The 14,548-nt window shown below is 38.7% G+C and overlaps 1 protein-coding gene across 4 annotated transcripts in view; it reads right to left on the bottom strand.

The window, feature by feature from the left end:
- The window catches only part of tsnare1 (T-SNARE Domain Containing 1), a 256,224-nt gene extending 242,573 nt beyond the window's left edge, over nucleotides 1-13,651 (bottom strand). For all 4 annotated transcript variants that reach the window (XM_040034306.1, XM_040034309.1, XM_040034307.1 and 1 more), the window contains exon 1: nucleotides 13,532-13,651. The gene's annotated coding sequence lies outside the window, so the exon portion shown is untranslated. The remainder of the gene's footprint in view (nucleotides 1-13,531) is intronic.
- Nucleotides 13,652-14,548: the final 897 nt, after the last annotated feature.

The following is a 14,548-nucleotide window of genomic DNA, read 5'->3' as shown; positions in this document are numbered from 1 at the left end:
CAGAGCGGAGCAGCTGAACTGAATGAGTGTCAGGCTTGAGTAGGAGAGCTCAGGGGCTGCAGACTCACCCACAATGCTCTGCAGCATTGTGGACAAAACACAGAAGGACAGAAAAGTCTAGCGAAGAGTAGGCAAATGTGGAAAGTGTGATACATTTTCACTGTTCTACTTGTTTTTTGCATTTATATTATTGAAGCAATAAATGGTTCAAATTGTTTCACAGTGAGTGTTCTGATGTTATGCCTGCTTTATTTTATGATAGTTAAATATCACAGGTTATCCAAACATTTTTAATGCTACACAAAGCTAATCAGAGTTAATCCAAAATGCTGTGTTGACTGTGATGATTATTTCGTTTGTTAAGGTGGAAAAGCTTCCTAAATCCAGCTGGCCCTGTGTGAGAAAGTAATTGCCTCCTTCACCTAATAACTGTTTGTACCACTGTTGTCAGCAAGAACTGCACTAAAGCATTTGTAATAACTGGCAAAACTGCTTTATTTCAATCACACTCAAGGGTTTTTGGGGGGGAATTAAAATCCTGTTTAAGGTCTGATTTAAGTCTGGACGAATAATGGCCAGACACTCTACTTGTGGACTTTCTTCTAGAGAGCATCCAGGTCCTGAAGCAGCAAAGCAGCCCTACCACCACAATGATTGACTGTTGTGGTAGTTTTGTGGTAGTGTTTTGTTTTGTTTTTGTTTTTATAACATATTGGGCAGATCAGTCAAGAAAATATTTTCCCTATAGTTTTGGGGATGTTTTTATTAAACATGAGATGAACCTTTGTGCTCTTTTTGGTCTGCAGTTATTTTCACCTTGGAACGACCATAGTTGGCATTTTGTTCAGTCTCTTTCTTATTATTGCTGAATCATGAAAGCTGAGCTTAAATGAGGCAAGTGAAGCCAACAGTCTTTTAGATGCTGTTCTGGGTTTGATATAGTCGCAGATGTAGTCTTGGAGCAATTTTGTTAGGCTGTTTCAGGTTTTCTCCATTTGTGGACAGTCGCTCTCACTGTGGCTTGCTGAAGTCTCAAAAGCCTCAGAAATATCAGTATTGAAAGGGTTACAAAACCAGATTCCAGTAACTTTGTTTCTCATCTGTTGTTGAGTTTCCTTAGATCGTAGCATGATGTGTTGCTTTTTGAGATTTCTAGCCTACTTTAAAAGAACCTGTTTGGCAAAGTAGAGTGTTTTTTTTTTTTTAATTCAGCAAGTGTAGCAGTAATCAGGTCTGAATGTGGTGTGAATTTGAAATCAGCTTTCCAAAAACACGTGATTAATTCCATGTATTTATTCCATTTTTTAAATTATTAGTCATAGTTAATTGATGTTTTAACAAGGTGTGTATATGTGTGCGTGTGTGTGTATTGGTGGAAGGGGGTTAAACAGAAAACAATGACACAAAAGAAAATACGTTTTGGCTTACTATTAAATATACTGTTAAGTTTATCACCTATAATAACTTATGACGCTGTTAAATGATTAGTTTGATGTCATAAGAAATTCCACAGTGTTTGTAATTTATTTATAGTATACTAGATCTTACAGAAGTGACACCAACATCCTACCAGCAGTGTAATGCTAGCTTTCTTCCTTTAGGACAGGCCTCCAGTGACTTGGTCTGGTAATGGTTTCCCTGTTTGGAGCAGAGTGGAAAAGCCTGAGGACTTGGCCAGCGATAAGGAAGAGTAATGATCTTTGGCCGATGAGTGAGCCATGCTGTGGCCACTTCCACTCTCATTCTGCACACCAATAAATGCACCACATGGAGTCATCACTCCACTTGAGGATGTTTTCTGGAAGTCCCACTGAGAGTGTCTGAAGCTCAGTGTCTGGGATGTGCCGAGGAACTCCCGTGGGGCAGCAAGTGCTGTCCCGGGCCCTGGTATTTGAAAATGTCAATCTTTCTGTGTGTTTTCAGAGGAAGGGAGGGGGGTGTGGGGAGAGCTTCCTGGCCCTGTCTGCAGGACCACAACAGATGGCCAACTGGACATCTACGATGCGTCCTTCTGGTGCCATCCTCATGCTACATATGCTTCACCCTGCAGCTATGACTTCCTGGAGATTGCTTTCTCACAGTCCCTCACAGCCGTCACCATGGCTACACAATCCCAATTGTGGGGAACAGACCTCAGCACTTACAAACACAAACAGACACCAGTATGAAAACCCTTTTCAAGCCCGAAATCACCACATGCACAGCAAGACATTCCAAACCTACTATCAGGCAGTCTTTTATCAGCCTAGCACATTCTGGTAATACTGGCCACTGTATAACGGCCATCACTTCCCTTTTAATATTCCGTAATATCCAGATTTCACGTCATGTAGTCAAATTGTTGGAACTAGGTGATAACATGCAACTTGGTCAAGTCTCGACAAAAGCTGACTCTCTGGTTATGATGATCTCGTTTCATTGTGTCGGGTGATGAGAGGCATCACCCGACACAATGCCAATCAGTCATGTGGTCATGCTTTTGGAAACAATGGGCCTGCTTTGCCTACTGATAAGCTCAGACTAATCTGTGGAAAATGTTGAAAGCAAACATGATTGATTATTGCAATTATTACAATCAAATTGGTTCTGGAGAATACAGCAGATGAAATACACAGACAGGTGAGCATAATGGTGGAAATTGCACTTAAAGAAGAGCTTTGAAATGAGAATTACAAAAGCAGCTACGGAAACCAGTTTTTAGGCTGATAATCAAGCTTTAAACGAACGGTTTTCTTCGTTGTTGTGTTTGTTATGCTTTGATAAAAAGGAAAGGACAGAACAGATTTCAAAATTATTTTTCTTGTGTCATTATTAACATTGTAGCGCTACACAAACTAGTTGTTGCTGACATAGTGGGTGTTAAGAGGTAAAAAAGTACAGATAGCTGATAAATTCAACATGCCAGCAGAAAAATAATCACCATTGTCCAACACAATTCTTTCAAAAGACGTTCCCTATCCGGTTTATTTTAGAGACTAAATAAATATCGTACTGAAAGTACACAGCAAATCCAGCATGTCCAAATTAACACTGTCGGATTTGATTTCAACACTATTAAAGTGTCTATATGGGTCCACACCAGAGAGTGTTAATTTAACTCTTTTTGGAGAGTTGGTACGTTAACTCTGATTTAGTGTTAAACACCAAATCTGTCTGGAGTTGATAATTTAACACTTGGTGTTAAGAGTTTATATATTAACTCTCAAAGAGTATTTTAGTTTAACTACGTAAGAGTTATCTTCTAATTCATTCTAAAAAGCGGGAATTTTACTGTTCTGAACTTCTAGAAATTTCTTTTGGAAATAAACATTTACTAAAAAGACGCAATGGTTTTTGAAAAACATTTATTCTGAACTGTGCACCACAATTTCAAAACATTTTCTGAAAGATGTAACAGTGTACATGTTCTCACTTTCATTAGAATTTTGTTTATCAAAAGGTCTGACATAGGTGAGCTGGTAAATGCAAATAACAGCATTCTCATCACTTATTTCTTCAATACAATATGCATGTCCTTCATTCATCCCTTTGTGGAACATCAACGCACCTCTGCTCTCCCCCATATTCCATCTTCACAAGCATATCCTGTGTGGAGATTGAATAAAAATTAGTTGACACTAATTAATGGCACAAATAATCCAGTAATCAATTGCAGCACAGTAAAAAAAAAAAAAAAAAAAAGGAATCCTCTTTGAGCCATTACTTGTGTAAAGTATCTTCCCAAAAGACAAGGACACAGGCAACAGGTAATACTGAACTAAATGTAAAACCTCAACCTTTTTCATTTTTACCTAAACCGTGTGCACAAAACTCTGGAGGGATCTATGCTAACATAGAATCCAGTCAGGACGTCTGCTACTGCTGTTTGCTCGGGTTTTTTTTATCGATCGTTTTCAGACTTCAAGTAGCACCATTATACCAACATTTCACATTCTAGACATTGTTTTAGGTGTATTTGACCAAAAGTTTGACTGAAAATTCACATGCAAGCTTTTTTTCAAGGCTGTGGTATTTGCCCGCAAACAATACCTTTCAGCTAGCTAAAACAGAATATTATGCTATCACTGAGCAACATGGCTAATGCCTTTCACACAGCTTTGTCTCAACTCCAAAGAGCCACAGAAGTAAAAGCTCATAATAATAATTGAAACAATCTTTGAAAAAATGACTTACCAAGCATGGCAAACAACTCAAATATGTAGAGCAAAATGTTCTGAAACGGCTTCACTTCAGCTTCGATTGGAGCCGTGCTGGGGGCGGAGTCTGTGAATTTACTCTATTGGTGTCATAGCCCCTGTAGGAGTTCAGAGTTAAGAGGTCAAGAGTTAATGTTTCCATTGTAACACCTCCAGATTTGACATAGAAACACTCATTTTTAACACTCGATTTTAACTACTATCATTTTACACCTCAGAGTTACATTAAAAGAATGCGACTCTACTTAGAGTAAAATTAACTCTACTTTTGCAAGAAGACTATTAACACCAAAACATTTAACACTTTTGAATTTGCTGTGTAGCTGTAAAAAATGATGACCCTGTGGGAGGGTTATGAATTTTTTTTTTTTTTACTCTAATAGTAAAATTTTTATTTAGGTACAAATTTCCTCTTAGGTTTGTGGGTTATTTCCTTTAAGGCGTATGTTTTTGAGTTATACCAGGGAGTTAAGCACTTTTGATTTAAGGCTTTGTTTTTCAGAGAAGCCACAGTATCAGGGTCATATGCAGCGAGGAGACCTCCATCATGCTCAGTCACTCTCTCTTGTGACTGGGATTACCATAATAACCCTAATATCACTGAAAGCACAGTTCAGTGCTTTCAGAAGTTGGAATTCTTTCCAAGTGAGGAAATGGTTCAGGAGTTACGGGAGTAACAGCTGCCCTGGGGCGCACTGACAGAGGTGAGGCTGCCGGACACTGGCGCCACCAGGCCCTCTGACCACCACCAGTAGGCAACGGGTGAAGTGTCTTGCCCAAGGACACAACGACCGAGACTGTCGGAGCCGGGGCTCAAACCGGCAACCTTCCGATTACAAGACAAACTGCCAACTCTTGAGCCACGATCGCCTCATTGAAAAATGTCTGATGCCAGCGACAGGTCATGCTTTAGAGGATTAGAGAGGCTTCACTAACACATTATACATAAATGCATATAAGACACCTAGCTTAATTGTTTCTGGCCCCTGGAATGTACTTCATACATTCCTTGGTCACTAGTGATTTCTTGGCTTTAACTATATAAATACGTACAGACAAATTCCAGGAACTGTTGCATGCTGAAGCAAACATGAAAGCTCGCCCTTCAAGCTCTCAGGTCAAAGAGAAGCTTTACACGTAAGGTATAATGTGCAATTTGAGAAAGGGCAAGGGCCACGATTTCAATATTTACAGTTACAGCTTGTTCTAAAAGGTATTGAAGTTTTAAGACATTGTTTTATCAATGATAGAATTACAAAATGCCAAATCTAGGCAAGTTAGTTGGGTGCATGGATGGATGCTGAATGGCCCATAATGGCCCGTAAATCTGTTTTTTTGTGCAGTGATCATGTCCATGTCTTCATCCTCTCTGTGGATGGTAGTTAAAAAAGTATAACTTTTAATGTTCTCTATATTTTGGTCAGACACATGAGTAATTACAAAGAGACAACAATGACGCAGCAGCTCATTATCTGCATTCTGTTGTTCTATCACTTCATTCTCTGGGGAGAGTAAACCATGGCATCTCTATGCCCTTGCCAATACTTTGTGGAACAAACAAAGTTGTGAGGCAGAACCAGGAACTAATTTCATTAGCGGCTGCCAGTTGTGACTGATTACAGGCTGTTCTCAGTGGCTGGCAAGTGGGTCCAAAGTTCTGGAAGGTTAATAACCAGTAACAATCAATTACTTAACAAATCTGATATGATCAATGGAGTTTCCAATCTGGCAGACAGCAAGATGAGTAGCCGACTGCAATAAAACCTCAAAAATGCTGAATACTCAACAGCAGCAATGACTTACAGCTTAAATGCTGCTGAAAGATTAACTGTACAACTGAAAGAAAAGGTAAAATGCTGCTCAATCAAAACTCTCCAGCAGCGCTCCGCTACAACGGAGAACAAGAAAAAACATGTAATTCTAATGAATGAATGAATGAATAAAATTTAATAGGCAAATCAGGATGGAACAATGAGCAGGAGCATATTAAAACAAAACTCCCAGGCAGAGGTTGGTACATAGTATGTCTGCGTTGTGGAAAACGAGAACAGTGCACCAGCAGCATTTTAATTAGTACATCAGCCATCACTAGGCATCCCTTGTATTGGTCCATCTCCATCCACATCAGGACTGATTATTCTAATGATTTCTAAACCTCTGTCCAGCCATTATTCACACATCACAGAGCCCGGCCTTGTTATCTCTGAGGGCAGGGCCTCTTGTCTCCCTGAATCCACAAATTAAATCCAGAAAAGGCCTCCTTTCCTTTTCTACCCTGTCCTTAGCAAGGGGTCTCTGTTGCCATTTAGCATTCAAGTCAGCTACTTACATTATTAGGTGAGCTACAATGCTCATTCTCTGAGTCGCAGAAAGAAAATGTTTGCATACCAATATGATGCACCGTGTTACAACAAGGGTAAAGGTGAGATTACGTCCTGTTGGCTATGATTAAACTTTACAGTGTTGTACACAAGAAACATGCAAGTCTGAGTGGACTAAAAAAAAACTAATATTTTATTCCCAACAGAAAACATAAAAATTTAATGTGAGAGAAAGTTCCATTTTAAGAAAAATATTCAATTAATTTGAATTTGATGGCAGCAACACATTGCAAAAAAGTTGGAACAGGACCATGTTTAGGACAGTGTCATCCCCTCTTCTTTTAAGACAATGGTTCTTAACCTTGTTGGAGGTACCGAACCCCACCAGTTTCATATGCGCAGTCACTGAACCCCTCTTTAGTGAAAAATAAAATATGTTTTTCAAATTCAAGACATAGATATGTTTTTTACTGGTGCACAAAATGAGCCGTGCATGTCACGGCGGAGGCTCTGCCGAACCCCTGAGATCGACTCACCGAACCCCTAGGGTTCGATCGAACCCAGGTTAAGAACCACTGTTTTAAGAGCAGTCCGTCATTTCTGGGAACTGGAAACAGAATTTTGCTACAGAATTCTAGCAGTTCAACACTCGTGACTGTTCTTTGTCACATTTTTCAATACATTATTAACTTTCTATTGTGTGTACTATGAAGCCATTTTGTTGTAATAGATGCAGTGTGTGGTTCAGCATTCCTGCTGAAATAAGCAATGAGCTTCCCCAATTTGAATGTGAGTATATGCTGCTCTAAAACTGGTGTATAACTTTCAGTACAGCTGGTGCCTTTCCGCATGTACAAGCTGCCAGTTCCATGGGCACTGATGTATTCCCAAATCACCAGAGGTGCACGATGATAAAAGCAATGATTAAATATCCTCTTCTTTTTAGTCCAGAATATGTGGCGTCCATGTTTTCCAAATACACAGCAAAATCTCCAGTGTTCAATTAACACTGGAGAGTGTCTATATGGGTCCACACCTCTGAGTGTTAAATACAACACTGTTGAGTGTTAAATTAACACTTTTGACAGTGTTATATGTTTAAAAGTAACCTAGTCAGTTTTGAAGATTAACAAAGACTAACACTGAGCAGTGCTGATTTTCTAACACTGGAATATTTCTAACATTTTGAGTTATTTTCCAGTGTTAGAAAATCAGCACTGCTCAGTGTTAGTCATTGTTAATCTTCAAAACTGACTAGGTTACTTTTAAACATATAACACTGTCAAAAGTGTTAATTTAACACTCAACAGTGTTGTATTTAACACTCAGAGGTGTGGACCCATATAGACACTCTCCAGTGTTAATTGAACACTGGAGATTTTGCTGTGTAGAATTTCAAATTTCGATTTAAGTGACCACGCAACAGTTTTCCACATTGCCTTAGTCTGTTTTAAATGAGCTTTGGCCCAGAGGCAATGGTGGCATTTCCAGGTCATGTTTGCATATGGCTTCTTCATTCCTTAAAGAGCTTAAATGTTAAGCATTTGTGCATAGCATGGTGAACTATGACCAAGATTTCTGCAGGTGTTTCTGACCCTATGCAATTTTTTCGTTGACAGAATCCTTTCTGACATGCCTTTTTTTAAAATGCAGTACTGAAGATCAGGGGCTGTCAATATTGGCCATTTCTCCATATTCTCTGTATTGTTTTGATGCTATCATGTACTTTTTTTAGAACCTCTGCCTTTACTTACTTTTTAAAAATTCTGCCTCTCTAAGATGTAGTTTTTATAATCAACCATGTTATTCACCTGTTGCCAGGTAACCTAATAACTTATACAATATTTGTTGAGCTGTTTTAATTGGTAATTTCCTTGTAAAATTGATGTTGAGTAAAAATGCTCCATGTTGCAGTGGAAAATTGACTGCTGTCATGTTGTATCAGTGGAAATACACTATCATGGTATAATCTGTATCACAGAGACACCAGATATTCTTAATGCTGACTTATGAGATACCACCTCTGTATCTATCCACTACACCCATGGTGTCACACTTGGGTGATGCACCAGCCAATACCCTTTTAGAGACCCAGAAAGTCTAGATTAGGTGTTGGTTGCAGTTTAGACAAACTAGTTTGTATCTTGCTGGAACCTTGTTGTTTGGCTTTTCTTCACTTCCTTTTCAATCTTGCCTTTACTTGCTAGATAATTTTAGGCACTAAAAACTACTGTAGTACAAGAAACAAATAAAGACTAATCCTTGTGTGTAAGTGAACTAGTACCAGTAATATTAACTGACCCCCTGGGGATAAAACCTGGATGACTGTTGTGAAAAAAATGCAAGGGACAAATTATTATGGACACATGACACGGTTAGAATATTGCTGTAACTGAGGACTGGGGACTGAAAGCATACTCCTGTTCAGCAGTGATGAGGTGGTCCAGAAACAGATTGCATTGTGGGTGTTGGGATATGCAGTAACAGTCTGATCTGTAGTACATCCTACCTGGATCTTACAAGTCTTAAAGGCTCTACCACATACACCTTGTTACTTAATTCAGCTCTTAGTTTTGCATCACTTATCCAGACCTGGATTATGATCGTAGCAAGCATAGCCTGCACAATCTCCTCCCACATAACTTCCACCCAACCTGAAGCATTGCCAGCATCAGAGTGCCATGGCTGTTTTCCCAGATGGATGTGAGAGAGTGGGATTTTCATCAGATACCTAAAGTACCAGAGCTTGTGATGACAGAATTTTATTTAAGCTTATTGTCACTTCTTGAGTCAAAAAACACACAATATCATGACCATAGAGGCAGGTCTTAGGCCACTGAATTCTCTAAGAACATTAAGACATTTAAGAAATGCACGCATCCCTTATTCAACATACAGTACATATATATGTACACATGTTGTTATATACATTCAAACATACATACTGACATACAAGCAACAATGTGAACCACAGAAAAATGTTTAAGTAAATCTATAAGAACAACTTTCCAGCAGTTAATTAAAGTGAATGAAGTGATGACCTGTTTAGGAGCTACAACCTCAAAAGTGTGATCGCCTCTGGAATTAAAATGTGTCTTACAGTTAAACGGCCGTGGTCAGATGATTAGAAGGATTAGACTGCTGAAATACCATTCCAGCCTCTCATGAAAGGCTTGCTATGGGATTAATAAAACTGCAAAGTCAATTCTGAATTTCACTGAAACCCAGTGAAGGGTACCATAAGCAAGGGGGATAGGTTATAGCTTGCTAGTTTTTGCTAAAACATTATAACTGTTGCATTCTGAACCAGTTCAGGTGCAAGGAGGCTTGAGTGGTAATCATGAAAAGTGAGTTACAATACTGCATGGGAGAAAATGAAAATGTACTAAAAGGTCCAAGGTGTAGAGGTTTGTTTGTTTTTTGTATTTTACAATATTTCTTAGATGAAAGAAATGTGAAAAATGTGCATATATCTGAAAAATATCATGTGGTACAAATGTTCCAAGCAGGGTTTACTTGAGTTTTGGTAAGTAAAAATGTTATGTTTAAAGGTCTGTGGCTAGTAGGTATGGTCGTCTCTGTATTGTACCCATAGACTGGATGCAAACTCTTAATCTAGTTATCTAGCATTAGCTGATAACTAGTACTCCAACTTTTGATTCAAACAGTCTTTTCGGCACATTACAAAACCAAAAGCTGATGTCAGGGTCACTAGATCCTTGTTTTATATACAGTCTATGGTTACAGGCTGTTTCTGAAAACATATTAAAAATGTATTAAAAAACACAGAATAACCCAATGCTCAGGCTGGTGGGGGAGAGAGAGTGATTTTCCGTTTAGAAATACATCAGATTTTAGTCAGCAAACCATTCTGTCCATTTTTTTGTTTGTTTTTTTGGCAGAACTTGTCAGTAAATATGGAGGAAAATATAAATAAACAGTTGTTTACTGTTACCTGCATGATAGCCAGTGGACAATAGATCTACCCTTTCACTGTTGGGATAATCTCGCAATGACAAACAACAGCTAATTATTTATGCACTGGGGCTGTAACTGTTATGTCAAGGCATGATCATGTATTTGTGCAGATACCACAGCAGATGGCAGTTCTGAATAGGAGCCATATGTAAACATTACAAATGAAATGGAGATTTAAGCTGTCATGTCATGCTGACACAGCTGAATTTCTGGGTGTGTTTTAGTTCAGATTTCATCCTTTACATCAGATGAGTCAATATACTGTATTCATTTTGACAGGAATTGCGATAGTTACTGCAGTCATTGGGTATTTTTAACCCCCTTGCTTATTTTGCATATAATTCAACTCAAGCTCACATAATTATTGAGTCCAACAGAACATTTGTTCTAGACTAGTAGAGTATTCTTCCAAACTAGTATAGTGACCTTGACCTTTAGTTACTTGTATTATGATATTACACTGCCCGAATTTTACAGTAGATTAATTTGAACAGGAGACAGGCATGAAACTTAAAGTGAGCTTTTGATATTGATAGTTCAGAGATAAATGTTGTCCAGAAATCCAAAATCATCAAAGAACAATGCAAGGCAATCCAAATACCAAAAATCACTAGGAATGCAAATACAAAAAGCAGGAACATAGGGCGAGGAGATACACAAGTAAGTCAATGACACAACAAGTCAGTGATGGAACAGGAAAAAGGTGGGGGGTGGGGATGGGGGGTTAATGGTAAATGGACACAAACAGAACTAACCAGTTATATCCTAAAAGTAATCAGAAAACTAAACTAAGACTTTCGGACTTTATGGGTAAAGAACTACAGAAGGAACACAAACAAAAAAGTAAATTCAACTTCTGAGATATCAGTCTGCTCACTTCAGTAGCAGAGGGGGTGTTACCACTTTCAGCTGCTTTGATTAAATTAACAGCAGATTCAATACAGGGGCAACAATGAGACAACACCCAAAACAGGAATGGTTTTACAGGTGGAGGACACCACAGTCTTTTCTGACTGTTTTTTTTCCACACATTTTGCATTTGACTCTAGCTGTGTCAAATTTGTGTTTGGTGCTGGACAGGTGGTGCACAGTAGGTTTTATCAGAGCTGAAAACTGCTACCTACTGCTTTTAGATATGAGGCTGGAAAAGCACTGAGACTGAGACTGAACTAAACTGCAATGTTTCAGACCGAAAATCCAAAACAAGAACCATTACAATGCATAAACCCTAAAGGGAACTGCATAATCTATGTTTATTTTCACTTACTCAAGAGAGACAGGATAGGTAACTCATTCAGTTTACTGAAATACTTCCACCTCCACGAGCAACTCAGAGAAAGACTAAATGTAATAATTTGTTTTGATGCATTAACTACCAAAAGTGTTGTCAAGCCATTGGAAGAACAACAGAAATCCACACAGGGGCCTAAATCCCAAAACAAGTTTTCTTCATCTTCATCACTTCATTAAAAATTAGCAGACAGATTAAAATACAGGAAGAAATGGGAGAGTAGATGACAGTAGATGAGTCTGAGTCAGCCCAACGATGTGTAGTAGGATGTCAATTGTTCAGTGGTGCATCGTTGTCATATTCTCAAAGGCTTATGTGACATAATTAAAAGTTCCAGAACCTTGAGGGCAGATTGTTTTCTCAGCTACTGTTTATTTTAGACCATGCATGCTCTACAGCAGCTTATACAGCAGCAACTCTAAAAAGAAAACTGAAAGTCAGTTTCTCAAAATATAACTCCATGATAAGAGCACTGAACCCATAACACAACTATGATCTAGACCTACCATATGGTGAAAAGACAAGAAAATGATCTCTAATAGTCTTTATGTTCAATATCTCCTTTTTTGGGGGATACACATATGAGACTTTTATCATCTATTTCAAATTACTAGCTGGATTAATGTGTCTTTGCTCTTTTGCTTGGAAAGAGTTAGCAAATTTACTACATGATACTTTAGCTGGCATCATGTGTACTACACACACAGCTGTCAGCATGTAAGTCCCATGGTGCCAGCAGGTTTTGCCATTTTTAATGGATTCTTAGAGAGATTCAAAATTCCTCTTAATAACAGGCTTTTTATTATGCTGTTGTGAAATTCCAGCCAGGAGATGCTCGCCCAGTAAATTTGCTAAAGCTATTAGCCATTTCTGTCATTTAGGTGTAAGTATCTGCTGTTTCTAACTCTTTATGTGTGTCTACATGCTAAGCTAAGCTAGCCAGATATAGAGTGTAGCTTCATATTGGGCATACACGAATGTCATACCACCCTAAAAGATCAAACACTTAAGAAGAAGATAGATATATCTATTTGCAACATAAACCTAAAGTTAATCTACTCCCATAAAAACATGTGACATGCTAAATTGCTATGGCAAACTGAGCAAAGTGACCTATCTCCAGGGCGCCTGCCCTTCAGTGTTTTCATATTTAAGTCTAAAGTATAAACACAATATAAAAACATGTTTCAGCCTGAAAAACAGGCCCATTAAAGGGGCTGTCTGGCTCCTTAACATTGTTAAATTATACGAAATTGAATGCTAAAGCACTGTCCAAAAAGCAACCGGTTAATTCCCAAACCTACTTTCCCAAGAATAATAAAAATAAGAGCAGGAAACAGGAACTATCCAGGGATGACATGATCACAGACACAACAGATAGCTTTTATCAGAGATAGCTCTTAAAAGAGAAAGTGAGTATAACTATCACACATCCATCCTTTCTCTGAACATCTCAAAGAATATGGCATCCATACAAAGTTACAAGCATACGCTCCTCACTTAGCCTGCAGGCACAATATGTTTACAGCAGAAAGATTTCAACAAACATCTGCTCTCTTGTTGTCTGCAGAAAGCAACGAAAAGGCATCTCTGATGGCCTCCCATCCCCCTCATCTTTGTTTCTACTCTCCTCCCTACTAATCTCCTCCCCTCTTCCTCCTGCCTCGGTGTGAGGCTGGAGCATTAAAACAGTCACTACAGGCTGAAAAACGCAGGGTGAAAAGGAGGGATTCCTCCAGTTTTACCTTTGAATGTAGGGATTGATGTGGGCTGTGATTCAGTGATTCAGAGATCCTGCTCTTCCTCAGCTTCGCCTGACAACATCATATGATCCAACCACCTGCTTCGGCTCCCTGGTCATATGATCTGGTTAAGTCTTGGCAAAGAACTGTGGGATTTGTAGTTGAGACCTACTGTGTCGGTTAATACCCTGTATTATGTACCTATACAATAGCTATATATTCTGAAATCTTCAGCAATTGAAAATCTAAAAGAGTTGTATATGAATTACAGTTTTCATTACAGTTTTAAACATATACAGCACAGATGAAGTGAATATCATTGATGGGTTCTTGCATTCATTTATATGCAGATAATTTTAATGCCACTGGTAACCGCTACAGAAAAGAGAAATTATCCACAGAGACCAAAAGAAATCTGAAGATCAGGTCATACATTTTAAAAGTGAGGGTTTAAAATATTTTTTCTTAAAGCAGCTTAGGAGAAAAACAACAACAATTGAAATATTCACCTGTTCTATTGACCCATCCTAAGTAAATCCAGCCAGCTCTTGTGACTGCTGTGGAGATATACCAGACCTGTCCTAGTTGTTGTTTCAAACCAGACAGTAGGGGTGGTCTCGTTCCTTCCCATCAAGCAATTGTCTTCTTTGGTTCATCCAGATTAGTTGATTCAAAGCCTGGTATGCACACTGCCAGAATCTTTTAGAGTGGAGAACCACTCTTCCACAGTAAAGGCAACCAAAAAGCAGGACCTACATTACATATCTGATCAAGAAAGAGAAGTCTCCCTGAAGGCTTTCCATGACTCCAAATCTACTTTGTCAGGTTCCTAACACGGACAGTTTGATATGTGTGTATGTCGTGGTTCTTTTGTTTAACTTTGCGGATGTCTCGGTATGGATTGTGTCATACAGCAGAAAACGGCAAATGGAAAAATGTGAAGAAGCAATTGCATTTGCCAGATGAGCTAACTCCAGCCCCAGACAGAGATCTGTAGGTGTAGATGATCTAAGTGCCCGC

Source organism: Simochromis diagramma, unplaced genomic scaffold (assembly GCF_900408965.1).
Source record: "Simochromis diagramma unplaced genomic scaffold, fSimDia1.1 OVJJ01000747.1, whole genome shotgun sequence".
Lineage (NCBI taxonomy): Eukaryota > Metazoa > Chordata > Actinopteri > Cichliformes > Cichlidae > Simochromis > Simochromis diagramma.
Note: the sequence above shows the minus strand (reverse complement) of the source record. Positions and strands in the feature narration are given on the sequence as shown.